Genomic DNA, 15,597 nt, shown 5'->3' with positions numbered 1-15,597 from the left:
ACCCTCCGTTCGCTTCAAATATCAAAGAATAGTAGAAATTGATATCCTCGACTTCCGGCGCTAAGGATCAGGGATACTGGAATCATCAGGTCGTGAATCTGAAATCATCCGATCTCCGTCAGCTCAAACGGTTTCAGTCGGAGTCAATTTCCAACCTAATTCTGGATGACTTCTCCTCCTATAGTGGGGTAAGTACTTATTGAATTTAACAGGAAGGACGTCAGAAAGCGCCGAAACAACTTCATACTCGTCACGATCCCTTCGTTCTGTCAGCGAGAAAATCCTCCTCACACGCCAGCCAAGAATAGCATAGCCCTTATCCGCTTTGTTCCTTCGTCTACCAGCTAACTCAAGTAGGAAAGCCCATTAGCAATTTTCGTTCCCTTCGATCTGAACTCAGTGAAAGCGTCCTCTCACCAGCTGAAAATACTCGAAACAGGGGTCTATTCCAGGTGACTATCTAAGGCTGGTCCGCCAACACCTTCGACAGAAACCGGTGCTTTTACGGGAATAACTCAACCACACCAATAGCAGGGGAAAAAGCCGGCGCTGCTATACTAAAATAGACGTTATATCGGTATCCAGGGTTATCGACTTTGCTAACACAAGAGTCCCTATTAGGCAAGCCAAATTACAAATTTCGTTCCCTTCGCTTTTGTCGCTTTGGTAAGATAGGACAGCCTACGGAAAATTCGTATACTTCGTCCCCGTCAAACCTATGAAATATTAAAATCTCGCTTGATAGAATAGGAATGCCAGACAGATGCATTCTCTCGGCGACTAGCCTCGATCCGCTGCGTTATTCCGATTCAAAAATGAATTAAAAGAGCGATGTTTGAATAAATTATATTTAATTAAATATATTTTATGAATTCCGTATAGAATAAGTTGAATTCCCAAGGAGGATACGACAACTCATTTTCAAATAACAGGCATTGAAGCATTTAATTTACCGTTCTATCCGTTACTATAAAGACACTGCATAAATACAATGGTTTGTGTTCTTTAAATTTTGGCGCTAAATATAACTACTAGAGAATTATTAAATCATTTTAAACTCATAAACAATGTCTATTGTTGGATGATCTAAAGCGGTTTCAGGGTAACCGTTCTTCGTCCCTTTTTTTAATGGCCAGGTCTCGTAATTTATGACCTCCTTCGCTAACGGGTACCTATAGTGCTCAAGTTGAATACCCTTACTTCAAAATACAATTGGATTATTTGGTTTACATTAAGGAAATAAGTGTTAATAATTAGATTATAATAGACTTACCGATACATCTTAGTGTCAACAATCCAAATAATTATAAAAAAACAAACACAGTCACATGCAGAAAACTCATGCTGTTAGAAAACCGCACCTTCTACACTAAATGATTTTAGCCGTGTTCGCGTCCCGACGATTAATTCTTGTTGACGCGCTTCCTAGTTTTTACTAACTCGACTATCTTAAAACGCTGACCGATCCTGATTATTCCTGACCGTCTCCCAGACCTTGAAACTCTGACCCCCTTGACTGTATTTCCCGCCTCCCAACGTTTTCAAACTGACTATCTTGAACCGCTTTTTCTAACCACCGACTATCGACTTCCTTCTTCCGTTCTTCAACGCTAACTGTCTCGACCGTCTCATTAACCACGACTATCGACTTCCTCCTTCCGATCTTCAACGCTAACTGTCCCGACCGTCTCCCCGCGCTTTCAAATCCAGACTCCCAAAAACTGACTACCCGCCCGCGCTCCTTAACCACGACTATCGACTTGCTTCTTCCGACCTTCAACGCTGACTGCCTTGACCGTCTCCCCGCGCTTTCAAATCCAGACTCCCCCTTCTCAAACCAACCCCCCAAATCACCATATGCGATTTCTAATTTATGTTCTTTTGAATTCTGAATGCTTTTTGTTTTCAAAAGACAGAAATGCACTAAAGGAACACATCAATTATGGCCCTAGAACCTGTCACATTAATTTTAAATCGTCTCAAAACCAATAAATTGTTACTCCTCCAGTGAAATGTCTAACTCTTTGTTCAAAGGATGAAACTTGACTACCCCCAGTCCAGTGGCGTGTTGGCCCACCAGCATTTTAGCTCGGCTTACTATTATCAACCACCATCACGGAGGTCTCTGCCGATACAGTGCATGTTCCTATTTTTTTTTCTCTACCCTAATAAATCTAAACACTTGTTTTAAAATCAGTTGTCCAACATCTGGTAATCTCCTATGTCGTGAGACCAACTGAAAATTTCTTTCCCACCATAATAAATCAACAATAAAAAAATTTTATCCCAGGGCGAGTCCATCACAGCTCCCTTCTGGAAAAATAATAGTGGGAGTAGATACGGAGATAAGCTATTGTCAGCTATTATTGTTCCATCAACTTAGCAGCAGAACACGTTTGAACTCGCCAATAATATATTTTTTTTTCTCAACCCTTCCTAGGTTTCACTCGCTCCCCACTGCCCTGTTCTTGTCGCTAAAATTGTTAAAACTCCTAATCCCTTTTACTTTTTATTTTATTTTTTTATGTATATATTTTTTTTTCTACGAAAGATTTCCCAATCCGCCCCTGTCTCGCTCGACGTTGTTATCCTTTTTTTCCTTGGCCGCACGCTATCAGTTAAACCTCTGGTAGGTCCGTTATGGGGCCCTCGCTACCTTTTTTGTGTTAGCGCCGTTCTTAATGGTTTTATGACTGAGCATACAGTAACCAAGATCTTGAGAGTTATTTCGCATTAATTATTCGCATTTTTAAGCGTTGGGTAATTTGTTTTGATGTTTTAATTCATGTGAATAGGACTCCTTCTATATGAAAAATCTATTAGTGTACCTATATGTTTTGCGGTAATTCAGTTCCGTCTAATTAGAGTGGATAATCTCTTTACCAATTTAATTGATAAATTATTTCTCGTAGAACCGTGTGTCTAATTTCCTATTGCTCCTTACAGGACGCCTGATAATAATAATTATTATTATTGAATAATTTATATAGCGCCGTTTTCGTGAAAAGCTAACTCAAGGAACCTAATATTGTAGTAGCTACTAATATTTTGATAAGAGTTTTGTTGAACATCTAAGTCGTATTATGGGAAAAGAAGTGTGGAGGGGGAGGGGAAGGAAAAAGGGGTAAACTATACAAATGAAATCTCTTTCAAACTACGCTGTCTTACATTAGCCAAACAATAACGGTGAATGGTGATCAGAACTCAAACATTGACCTCAGCGTGTCTTAGGCTATACTCTAATAGCTGGCGACCCACTTCTCAAAGGTACCGTGACCTACCAGAACCCACCACGCCTGAAGGAAAACGAATTGAGACTTCCCAACACCTCCAGATACTGTTCCAGCGTATTCACTTCTGTGAACCTACTTTACTGTCTCTAAATGGGGAAAGTAATTGCATCCCATATCACGATGCTGACGCGAAAATGTGTCATGTAAGTTTCGTCTGATGAAGCCCTCCTTCCACGTGCTGTCAGACCTACACTTCACCTCTTAGAATCTGTTGTAATTCAGCCAAGATTGCGTTGGCTTACATCAGGTTCCAGGTCGACGCCATTGGAGTATTTGATAGAACTTTAGCGGGTTTATTCCTACGGAATATCGCGCGAACATCTCTTCCACATAACCTTGCAGGAACCTCGCAGGTTACCTTCAGCTAGACGCCTTCAACAGCGAATTACGCTCTTTTCATCCCAGAGTCACTCATGTCTTCTCACCCTGTCTGTCATTCCCCTTTTCATTGCATAAAACCGCGAAAGGGTGAAGCTTTCAGTACGCCGCGCTGAACTGCCCAGTTTATGTTGGAGCCCCCGTCCTCATGATAGCGCAGGAAAAGAACCCATTTCGGCTTGCTAATATTTGTGTGATATTATTACAGCGAAACTATCTAATTCTCCAATTATGAAGTTTAATCGTTGGTCGAAAATCGGGACAGGGAAAGGTTTAGTAATGTTGATGACACTACCGAGGTAATTAATGTTGAATTGGTGGGGAGTCTGAAAAAGTATCAGGGAAACCCTAGGTATAAATATGTTTATATGTATACATATTTTTTTTTTCACGAACCCTTTATTCATAATACGCAACTTTTATTAGAATGTTAACACTCGTGTTTCTATTACGTTTCAGGAATCCTATTATTATTCAACCGTTTTGAATTGAAGGCCCCGATCGATTTTACATTCGAACTGTGCTTAAGATGAGTTAGATTATTTTTTTATTATTAAATTATGTTGATCCCTCCGTTTATTATTGTAGTACATATTTTTTGTTTAATTTGAAAAGAATTTAATTGTTTTAATCACAAAACTTAATCACTGATTCACGCCGTAATGTCCTCATCATCACTTTATTCAATTAGCAAGTTAGGTTATATCAAAATTGAATCAATTTATTGTAGATATTCACTGCACAAGGACACGGCCTTCTTCTCATGGAAGAATACCCGTTAGGTAACGAAACATAAATACTCTACCAGTGCCCACTTTTATTGTTCACTGAATCTTTACTAACTCTTAAAGATAATATAATCTGTTCCGTCGACCCACTTCCGAATGCTTAATTTCATAATAAGTGCCGTAGTAAGCTGTTAATTGTTTTTGTCCCCGGGAGGGTCCGGTCTAGTACAGGCGCATTCATATAATCTCTTTATTATGGTTTTACAACCGTCTAGGCCCTAAGGTCTTTCTCACCGTACGTCTATTATTGACTTTAAAATGTTTTGTTTAAATTGCACTCTCCCTTCCGTCTCATTTCAAAGTTGAACTTCAAAAAAAACTGTTATCATAAGTGATTTTTTTTTTTTTGTTGTCCCTGGTTTTCTACCCCCAAAGTAACACGGGTATGTGCCTAGCATGGTGGTCGAAAAAATCCTAAATGCATTTAATAAATAATTTCAATGAATAAGGAAACATAAAAAAAAGTTTTATCTGTTAATTCAGTCCTTATCGGAGGTTGGACATCAGCCTCTAGAATGAACTGGGTTTGTGTCTACTACTTGAAGAAACTATTTTCTCCCTCCACAATGTAATACCTTTAATAACTATGTCTTATCGGAGGTTGGATGACAATACAAAATTTTGTTTTACAATTTTATTTAAAATTTAAATAATCTAATTTATTCCCTACTGATAAATTCACGGATATTTTTATTACGGATACAATTTTATTTGAAGTTTAAATAACCTAATTTATTCTCGGCTTATAATTCACGGATATTTTTATTTCGGATATTTAGCATTTAAAGCAAATAAACTAATGCGCTGGTGTTAGGTCTACTACTGAAGGGACTATTTTCTCCCTCCACAATGTAATACCTTTACTCACTGTGTCCTATCGGAGGTTGGATAACATCATAAAATTTCGTTCGTATATTTTTATTTGGAATTTAAATAAATTAATTTTTACCCTAGTGATAAATTCACGTATAGCTCAACTATTATTGTAGAAATTCACTACCTTCCGCAGTGTTGTATTTAAAATACTGAACTGTTAGCCCTGGCTTTTTTATATATTTTTTTTTCATTGTCTTGAACCAAACAGAATGTAAAACATTTTAAAACCCCACCTCCTGGTCCAACGGCATCACTGTAATGTTTTTAAAGTTCCTTACTGTAATGTCTTCCCGTCTCCCCTATCTTCTTCTGGACGCATTAATCTTTTGTTATACGTTTGATTTACAACTTCCCGCGGTTTATCAACCCTTCAATCTTAACGAATTAATATGTCACGTTGTGTCAATTTTTTGTTTCGACAGGGATTAATTCATTGAAGGATCCTTTTAATTGGTTGTGGTAACTTTGGTTCTTTTTAGATGAGGCGTGTTACATTCTGTATGGTTTGAAAATAAGACAATGACCGACTACCCTGATTTTAACTACCTTTTCCTACCTTGTTTGCTCGCCCAAACGTTTCCGGTTGCTGCAGTTGATAATGTGCTAATATAATGAGACAATTAATTACAAATTAAGTACATGAAATTCACTATAGACAATTCAATTCAAGATGCACAAGATTCTAAGTTAATGATTTTACTATGGATTGTTAGTTTTGTGAGTTATTTCTATGAGTAGGTATTTTCGGGAATAGCTGGAGACAAAACATGTGTTGCTTTCGATTGGTCTCCGTCCAAATCCCATCCATCAACGTGACCAGCTCGAGAGCAGCCAAGTTGATGGTCCAATCCCAACACCTCCAGAAATGAATTGAATATCGCTCAGCGACAGATGAGATAATGACATGTTTTGCCTCCTGCCGGAGGGTGATGAAGGTGGAATGTGGGTCCTTGGTGGTAACTGTTGATGTTGATGTTGATGATGAATGATGAAGATTCATCTTATACCGTTAGGTACAAGGAGCTGCTCTGGTCCGGTGGCATGATAGCCTGGTGTCAGGAACCATTTGGGCCACGTGGGTAGCGCGAGGTTTAGGTCGCGCCAACCTCCCCCAAATCGATGATGAGTTGAGCTTCGCCAGCATGCCGAAAATTAGGAGTCCACTCTACTAACCTCAAACATAAACATATACTGAAGTGGTTTGCATCAGCAACGTCAGGAGTTCGGGAGTCCCGTGAACACCCCTCTGGTTTACGCTCGTAAGGATAATGATGAATTCAGCTTCAGTTTGTTCGACTTCGCCTCTGCAGTCACGCTACTCCAAATAGCTCCTGGCTCCAGTCTATACAGCTTCTCGTTCCAGTAGAGGTAATGACACATATTTATCATATGTACAATACAGAACATACTTCAAGTCTTTCGTCCACACTCAAAATAGTCATGTCAATATTTAATTTGGATGAGGGCGTCCATCCGACATAACGAATGTTTCCTAGACGGGAGATTTTACCCCACTTCAAAGTCATGGTCATTCGCTCTATCGTTTGTTACCCTCCGTTCGCTTCAAATATCAAAGAATAGTAGAAATTGATATCCTCGACTTCCGGCGCTAAGGATCAGGGATACTGGAATCATCAGGTCGTGAATCTGAAATCATCCGATCTCCGTCAGCTCAAACGGTTTCAGTCGGAGTCAATTTCCAACCTAATTCTGGATGACTTCTCCTCCTATAGTGGGGTAAGTACTTATTGAATTTAACAGGAAGGACGTCAGAAAGCGCCGAAACAACTTCATACTCGTCACGATCCCTTCGTTCTGTCAGCGAGAAAATCCTCCTCACACGCCAGCCAAGAATAGCATAGCCCTTATCCGCTTTGTTCCTTCGTCTACCAGCTAACTCAAGTAGGAAAGCCCATTAGCAATTTTCGTTCCCTTCGATCTGAACTCAGTGAAAGCGTCCTCTCACCAGCTGAAAATACTCGAAACAGGGGTCTATTCCAGGTGACTATCTAAGGCTGGTCCGCCAACACCTTCGACAGAAACCGGTGCTTTTACGGGAATAACTCAACCACACCAATAGCAGGGGAAAAAGCCGGCGCTGCTATACTAAAATAGACGTTATATCGGTATCCAGGGTTATCGACTTTGCTAACACAAGAGTCCCTATTAGGCAAGCCAAATTACAAATTTCGTTCCCTTCGCTTTTGTCGCTTTGGTAAGATAGGACAGCCTATGGAAAATTCGTATACTTCGTCCCCGTCAAACCTATGAAATATTAAAATCTCGCTTGATAGAATAGGAATGCCAGACAGATGCATTCTCTCGGCGACTAGCCTCGATCCGCTGCGTTATTCCGATTCAAAAATGAATTAAAAGAGCGATGTTTGAATAAATTATATTTAATTAAATATATTTTATGAATTCCGTATAGAATAAGTTGAATTCCCAAGGAGGATACGACAACTCATTTTCAAATAACAGGCATTGAAGCATTTAATTTACCGTTCTATCCGTTACTATAAAAACACTGCATAAATACAATGGTTTGTGTTCTTTAAATTTTGGCGCTAAATATAACTACTAGAGAATTATTAAATCATTTTAAACTCATAAACAATGTCTATTGTTGGATGATCTAAAGCGGTTTCAGGGTAACCGTTCTTCGTCCCTTTTTTTTAATGGCCAGGTCTCGTAATTTATGACCTCCTTCGCTAACGGGTACCTATAGTGCTCAAGTTGAATACCCTTACTTCAAAATACAATTGGATTATTTGGTTTACATTAAGGAAATAAGTGTTAATAATTAGATTATAATAGACTTACCGATACATCTTAGTGTCAACAATCCAAATAATTATAAAAAAACAAACACAGTCACATGCAGAAAACTCATGCTGTTAGAAAACCGCACCTTCTACACTAAATGATTTTAGCCGTGTTCGCGTCCCGACGATTAATTCTTGTTGACGCGCTTCCTAGTTTTTTACTAACTCGACTATCTTAAAACGCTGACCGATCCTGATCATTCCTGACCGTCTCCCAGACCTTGAAACTCTGACCCCCTTGACTGTATTTCCCGCCTCCCAACGTTTTCAAACTGACTATCTTGAACCGCTTTTTCTAACCACCGACTATCGACTTCCTTCTTCCGTTCTTCAACGCTAACTGTCTCGACCGTCTCATTAACCACGACTATCGACTTCCTCCTTCCGATCTTCAACGCTAACTGTCCCGACCGTCTCCCCGCGCTTTCAAATCCAGACTCCCAAAAACTGACTACCCGCCCGCGCTCCTTAACCACGACTATCGACTTGCTTCTTCCGACCTTCAACGCTGACTGCCTTGACCGTCTCCCCGCGCTTTCAAATCCAGACTCCCCCTTCTCAAACCAACCCCCCAAATCACCATATGCGATTTCTAATTTATGTTCTTTTGAATTCTGAATGCTTTTTGTTTTCAAAAGACAGAAATGCACTAAAGGAACACATCAATTATGGCCCTAGAACCTGTCACATTAATTTTAAATCGTCTCAAAACCAATAAATTGTTACTCCTCCAGTGAAATGTCTAACTCTTTGTTCAAAGGATGAAACTTGACTACCCCCAGTCCAGTGGCGTGTTGGCCCACCAGCATTTTAGCTCGGCTTACTATTATCAACCACCATCACGGAGGTCTCTGCCGATACAGTGCATGTTCCCATTTTTTTTTCTCTACCCTAATAAATCTAAACACTTGTTTTAAAATCAGTTGTCCAACATCTGGTAATCTCCTATGTCGTGAGACCAACTGAAAATTTCTTTCCCACCATAATAAATCAACAATAAAAAAATTTTATCCCAGGGCGAGTCCATCACAATATCTATTTTAAAGGCTTTAAGATTTTTAATGAGCTACCGACAGATGTCAAAGAAGCTAAAAGCCTTACTGCTTTTCGTGGGTTATGCTTAAATACCATAAAGAATAAGTTTTACATAAATTGTCCTTATAAAGTGTCCTTAATGTCATAGAAATAAGTTAAAATAATAATAGTTAGTTTATATTAGATATGAAAATGTTATTTTTTAATAACATACAAACACACTGAAAAAATCTGAATATTGCAGTTGTTTTGATTTTTAACTAATATTTAAAAATTCGTTAAATAATCTTCAGACCCTGTTTTTTTTTAAAACGTTTCTTTTAAATTACATAGGCCATAATAATAATCATATCATCATAGCAAAGCTGTTGGTATCAAACTTTTCCATAACTTCCATGAATCAATTTTCCCTCACAATGTTTACAACATTCAGCAAAATGCTTGCTTGCTTTTAGAAGTTGTACTTAAATTTTCTGTCGTAGGAAGTTAGGAAAACATTTTAATGAATATTTTCATGAATATTTTTATGAATACTTAACAAGTTTAGTGAACCCAACTACTGAACCAATTTTTGAATAATTTAAACAAACGAGAGTTGAGACGAATAGCTAAAAATTTAAGAAATTTTTGTAAAAATTGAAAATCTAAAGTAAAAATATATATTTTAATTCATTTACAATTAAACTGAGGATTAAATTTTTCGAAACCAAAAATATTTCTGCACATTTATAAAGCACGAAACGAACTTTTAAGACAAGCTTTTTACAATTCCAAAAGCTATCCAAAAAAATTAAGATCTGAGGAGGATGTTTTTTATTGCAGAATTTCGTTTATGTTTAATAATTCCGTGTTTAACTAATTGGTATTATTGGTGTATTAATCAATACATTAATAGTTGCATCAAGTGTGAAAAATCAAAGCTTTGTAATTTTTGACTGCGTTAATGATATCAATTTTACACATATCTGTTAAAATCATCAATCTTTATCGCAAATCATCCTCACCAAAAATGCAAAAAGGCATACATTCGCAAATTTTCTATCGCCTAATAGCTTCTAAAAATACATATTCATCGATATTTCTTATACTGATTATCTCTATTTTAAACTATTGGTAAAACTTTCAATAATATTTTAAACTATTGTTCACATTTTATTTATTTATTGACTCGCCAATAGAAAACATCAAACAATTGCCACAGTAATGAGATATATTTTTAGTGTGGTTGTAGTGATGATTCCAACTATAGAAGAGCACATTATCCATCACATAAACAAGTTGATTTTGTAAGACTGAGTGAAAAACGAGTCACAGAAACGTCAAAGATGGGTTAATATCATTTAAGAATATGAATAATTCAGCAAATTACAAAGTTAAAATTATAGTTCTTTGAAAGTTCTATTCAGGTTCTCACTATGCGTCGGTTATTGCAAATTACTCGGATAGTAACAGAGCTTTAATAGGAGTTTCATTTAGAATATTAATTTCGAAATTTGATAAATTGTTCAAATTCTGTGAAACATCACGTCCTTTTTGATTTGTTTGCCAAAAAAATAGAAAACAAAATAAATTAAGGGAAGAGGCAAATAATATATTTTATAAGGAAAGGGTTTTTTTTTACTTATTATGAATAACAAAGAGGGACGAGACTGAATACACTTAAATTCAGGGTAAAGTTTTTTTCGTCTCTAAAGTAATAAATGTTTGGTTATGAATTTAAAACGAATAAGAATAAAACAAGCATTAAATATCTTAGAAACAATTTGGTTGTGTATTCTTCGTAGTCTTAAATAAATATTGGGAACGAAATTCCTGAACGAGACGAAAAAAAGGGCAACACGATTTGGTTCTAGGCAATTTAAAAAAATGGGTTTCGAATAACCTGAAAATATTTTTACATCTCCTACTACCACCACAGTAAGCCGAAAATGTTGCTTGTGTTGTGATAGAGAACTTAGCCAGACCAAGAATTGAACACACTACGCCTGGGTGGCACCCAAACGCGATGTCAATTAAGCCACCGACCGGTCATGAAAAACTGACGAAAATATGACGAAAAACCTCATGAAGAAATGTAATGATCTACTTCAGTTTTTTTTCATAAAAGCGAACCGCTTGTAACAACACATCAAACAAGAAAAAAACGGCACATAATGAACGAAGAAGTTCCATATATATTATAGGTGGGTATATAAAACACAGTTGGGTGGAGCAAGAAGTTAGTAAGTTCGGGAAGACATTGAATGATTCCATGCTTTTACAACTCAAAAGACCAGGGTATCGATTCTCCAATGCCGGCCGCTCGTAATCGCCGTCGAAAGTAAATACATTGGTCGACGTTCTTTTTCTTGAGTCTCGTCGAAGGTACATACTTGCATACGCTAAACGTCAAAAGTCATTCCATTCGAATTACGAGTGGGTCGAACCACTCGTTGTTCGAAGGAATGACTTCGTCGAGGCCAGAAAATATCAGGTACCTATTATATTTAGTTACTAGTACTTAAAAATATTTTTACATTTCCAAATTCTTTCGAAATTATAAAAAAGACAGAAAAAAACATCAGTATTTATTGCCAAGAATCTTAGTTGGCACGAAAATAATTTATTCTATTTGCAGTTGTGTTCGGTTTGAATCTCGACTTTATTTATAATTATTGTGTTGAATTATTTTTTTGAAAATATACATTTTTAAATAATATCTAACGGATTTAGTGTTACCTAAATGTAACAAGATGTGTTCTAAGACCTTTATGAAATTATTCATTCACACAGTACATAAAACTGTCATTCTCAGGTTACAGAAGTATTTCTAGCATCACCACCATAACAAAAGAAAAACTGTTAATAAAAGATGTTCACATAATAAACAAAGCTTGTTTTCTCAATGAGCAGGTATGGGATCCCATTATTCAAGTGAATGCTCTGACAAATTAGCCGTCAGCCTCCTGCATTATATTTCTATACATCTTTTGATTGTCTGCCTAAGAAATCCAAAGCAAAATATCAAAGGAAAGTTGAGGTAAGACAATTTTCTTTAAGGACAATATTTTTCCGAAGCAATTTTCTTGGTCCTTTATTTTTTGTAAACCGGATCTTTTGTTAAACAGGGTTCAACCAATTTATTTTACAAACTACGCAAAGATTAGATTATATAGTGAAGTAGGTAATTACCTTTAAATAATATATTCAAGTAGCTACCTAAAAAAATATGTATTTAACAATTTTCTACGTACATGATATAAGAAATGTGAAAAAATAATTTCAAAAGAAGACTAGTTTTTTTAAGAATTTTCGCTTTTTTTGCTTAAAAGTTTCCACGATTAATTTCCTGAAAAAAAATGCAAACAAGAAAAAAAAGTTTATTTTCATGCTTTTTCAGTGTTCGTTTATTTTACGTTATATATATGGTCTCTCTCTATTTGTATTTGATGTAAGTCACTAGTTATTATGAATTCTATAGCCAGCCAGCCAGCGGTATTTATTATTTAATAAACATATTTGTACATCACCATTGAGGTGATTTTTCACTAAAACGGCGCTGTACAAATTAGCCAAATATTAATAACATAACAGCACACACTGTTTTTTTTAGTTTAGTGTAATTTTATACCGATCAGTCATAATAAATTAAATGAATTAGCGGTTACATACTAAGTTATAATTGTTTTTTTTTTAATTTGTACCTTATCTCTTTTTATTTTTAATTTGTACCTAATATCTTTAATTTTTGTAACAATTGAAAAACAATATTTATTAAATTTACAATACCTACAGAATTGTATTAATAAATATTTCAAAATATAATTTTTCTCCTGAAAATCTGAAAGTAAATATCTACCTACATAAGAAAACTTTTAGAAGAAAAATTACAACAAAAAAATATTTTGGCAGCGGTGGGATTCGAACCCACGCCTCCGAAGAGACTGGTGCCTTAAACCAGCGCCTTAGACCGCTCGGCCACGCTACCTCGTGAGAGAGGCGGCTGAAATAGACTCCACGTTCTATCATACGAATGGCCACGTGTATAGATGTTGCGTAAGTAATGTAAGAAAGATAAACGGTGTCGTCTGGATGAGATAAAGAAACATATACGTAGGTGCGCCTAATCTATTTTAGTTAGTATCATCTTGAATATGTTATCGGAGACCTAACTCGTTCAGATGTTTAAGATCAACAGTTTGCTTTATTCATACAAAATTTTAATTTGGATTAGACGCCAAAATACCTAACCAAACAAATAAATTATTTTTTTGAATCAAAAGGTATAGCAGCTGGGAAACGAATTTTTATGAAAATTTACTTGTGTTATAAAATATAGGGTATTATAGAAAAAAAAATCATGATTTTAGAGTCAACTTTGACAACTATTTAGAGGCCATTTTGACAACTATTTGTGATTTAATGATAATTATTGAAAAAAATAATTTTGCCCAATAAACTATGAAGATATAATAAAATATAAAAATAAAATAATTAAACATCGTAAAAAAGCGATTTTTGGTCGAATTTCAAACTTTATATATGTACGGCAAATTTGTATTCCAACGTAAATCGGTCGTTGGTCGTTTGTAATTTAAATTTAAGCCTACCAAAATGCTTTTTAATAATTTGTATTTTTTTTTCATTTTTAATTATATTTTCACACAGGGTGCGGCAAAACAGACAGTGTAGTTTTGAAGGGCTATTAAGAAAGGGTAAAACTTAGAGAAATGGGGTTTATTTTATTTTTTTCGTTACATCATGCCATTTTATAAAACATGGTAACGACTAAACCTCCCGACACAATAAGACTTTCTCGACACAATGAAAACCCTCCCAGGTTCCTACCCCCACTACACCTTCAAAACTTCACTGTTTCGCTGCACCCTGTAGCAGGTAGGGATATTTAATTTTTCAAATTACTATCAGTCACAATATATTTATATAATATACATATAGTATATTTTATATGTATTATTTACTATATTATATAATTCATAAAACAAAAAAATAAAGTAGCACATGTAAAGAAGCGGATATTAGCGTAACTTTTAGAAAAACAAAATTATTATTCAGTTTTGTTAAGCTTTTTGGCCTCGAATCCAAATTTAACTTTATTAGCATTGCAGCTGTTTCTCTATTCTAGACCGCATATATTTATTTAGATTTATTTGCTCAGTGTTATTTTTAGTATAACCGCACATACCAATAAACGTGTTTTAAATTTAACACAACACTTAACCAATCATTTACGGAAACTGTTGTTTATCAGTTATGTAAAATTTTTAAACGTTTATTAGTAAGGCCCTGATTACGTATATTTTTGGATATGAGCCGTGAATTTCAAAATCTGCTCTGGAATTTTTTGGAAATCAGAATGTCACGAAAAACTATGTGGCACACTTTGAATAAACGTTTTATGCTAAATTTCAAAGTAATTTTATGTTATTCTATTGATATTTCGTGAAAAATATTAATACCTTATTTATTTTCAATTTAAACGAGCACTTTTTGTGAATGTATCAGAAGTAGCTGAAACTTCCGGAGAGGATTTTGCAAGTCGACGACTCAAAAGTTATTCGTTTATGTCAGAGGAGGTGCAAGATAAAAAAACCGAAAAAATGTTTATGAAATATATGTATGTTTCAAAACTTTTTATACCTACAGCTTAAAAGTTTATTTTTAATTGAGAAAAAATAGTAGGGATGTAAGTATCTTACTGACAAAAAAAAATAGATTCTTTCTATTTTGTAATGCTAACTCTAAAAAATTGATACCGAGAATCAAACACAAAATATCCTGCGTTACAAATACACCGCCAAATCTGATCATATTATTTAAATGATTTTGTGAAGAATCACGATTTAATCCTTCGGGTTTGGACAATATATTTATGATGTCATGTTTGTTACAACATCTGTCAGATAAGAGATTTGTTTTGAAATATTCCCGCTTGACATTTCATAATTATTTTGAGCGTAGGTATACTTAATAGGATAACTGTTAAATGTGAAGATTGCTATTGGTGTTCTCTCTTTCTAAAACTGTTTATATCATATAATATAGGAAAATAAGATAGAACGAATTGGTTGATCCATAAATTAAATTAATATGAGGACGTATCATGATGATAACATATATACACAACGTGACTGCCTCCGTGGTAAAGGGGTGAGGCTCTCGACTAGCAAGCCGAAGGTTATAATTTGTGTTATTTCACTATTTATTCATTAAAAATTATAAATAGTAAACTTGAGGCATGTTCCAGAGTGGAATACACTCTCAGTATCGCCCTGGTGGAAGTTCTGAATAGCCATGTACTCACCCACCTTTCTCTCCCCCACCTCCTTCCCCTCCCAGTATCTTCAGCCCCACAACATACCCCAATAGGGGATGTCATAGTCTCATTGGCTCCAGACAGTT

At 35.6% G+C, this 15,597-nt stretch overlaps 1 non-coding gene across 1 annotated transcript; it reads right to left on the bottom strand.

The window, feature by feature from the left end:
* Positions 1 to 13,080: 13,080 nt before the first annotated feature.
* On the bottom strand, positions 13,081 to 13,162 carry TRNAL-AAG (transfer RNA leucine (anticodon AAG)). Its single transcript has one exon. It is a non-coding gene; the product is annotated as a tRNA-Leu (tRNA).
* Positions 13,163 to 15,597: the final 2,435 nt, after the last annotated feature.

The sequence above is a fragment of the Hesperophylax consimilis genome, chromosome 15, assembly GCF_061612785.1.
Source record: "Hesperophylax consimilis isolate HC1 chromosome 15, BYU_Hcon_1.0, whole genome shotgun sequence".
NCBI lineage: Eukaryota > Metazoa > Arthropoda > Insecta > Trichoptera > Limnephilidae > Hesperophylax > Hesperophylax consimilis.
Note: the sequence above shows the minus strand (reverse complement) of the source record. Positions and strands in the feature narration are given on the sequence as shown.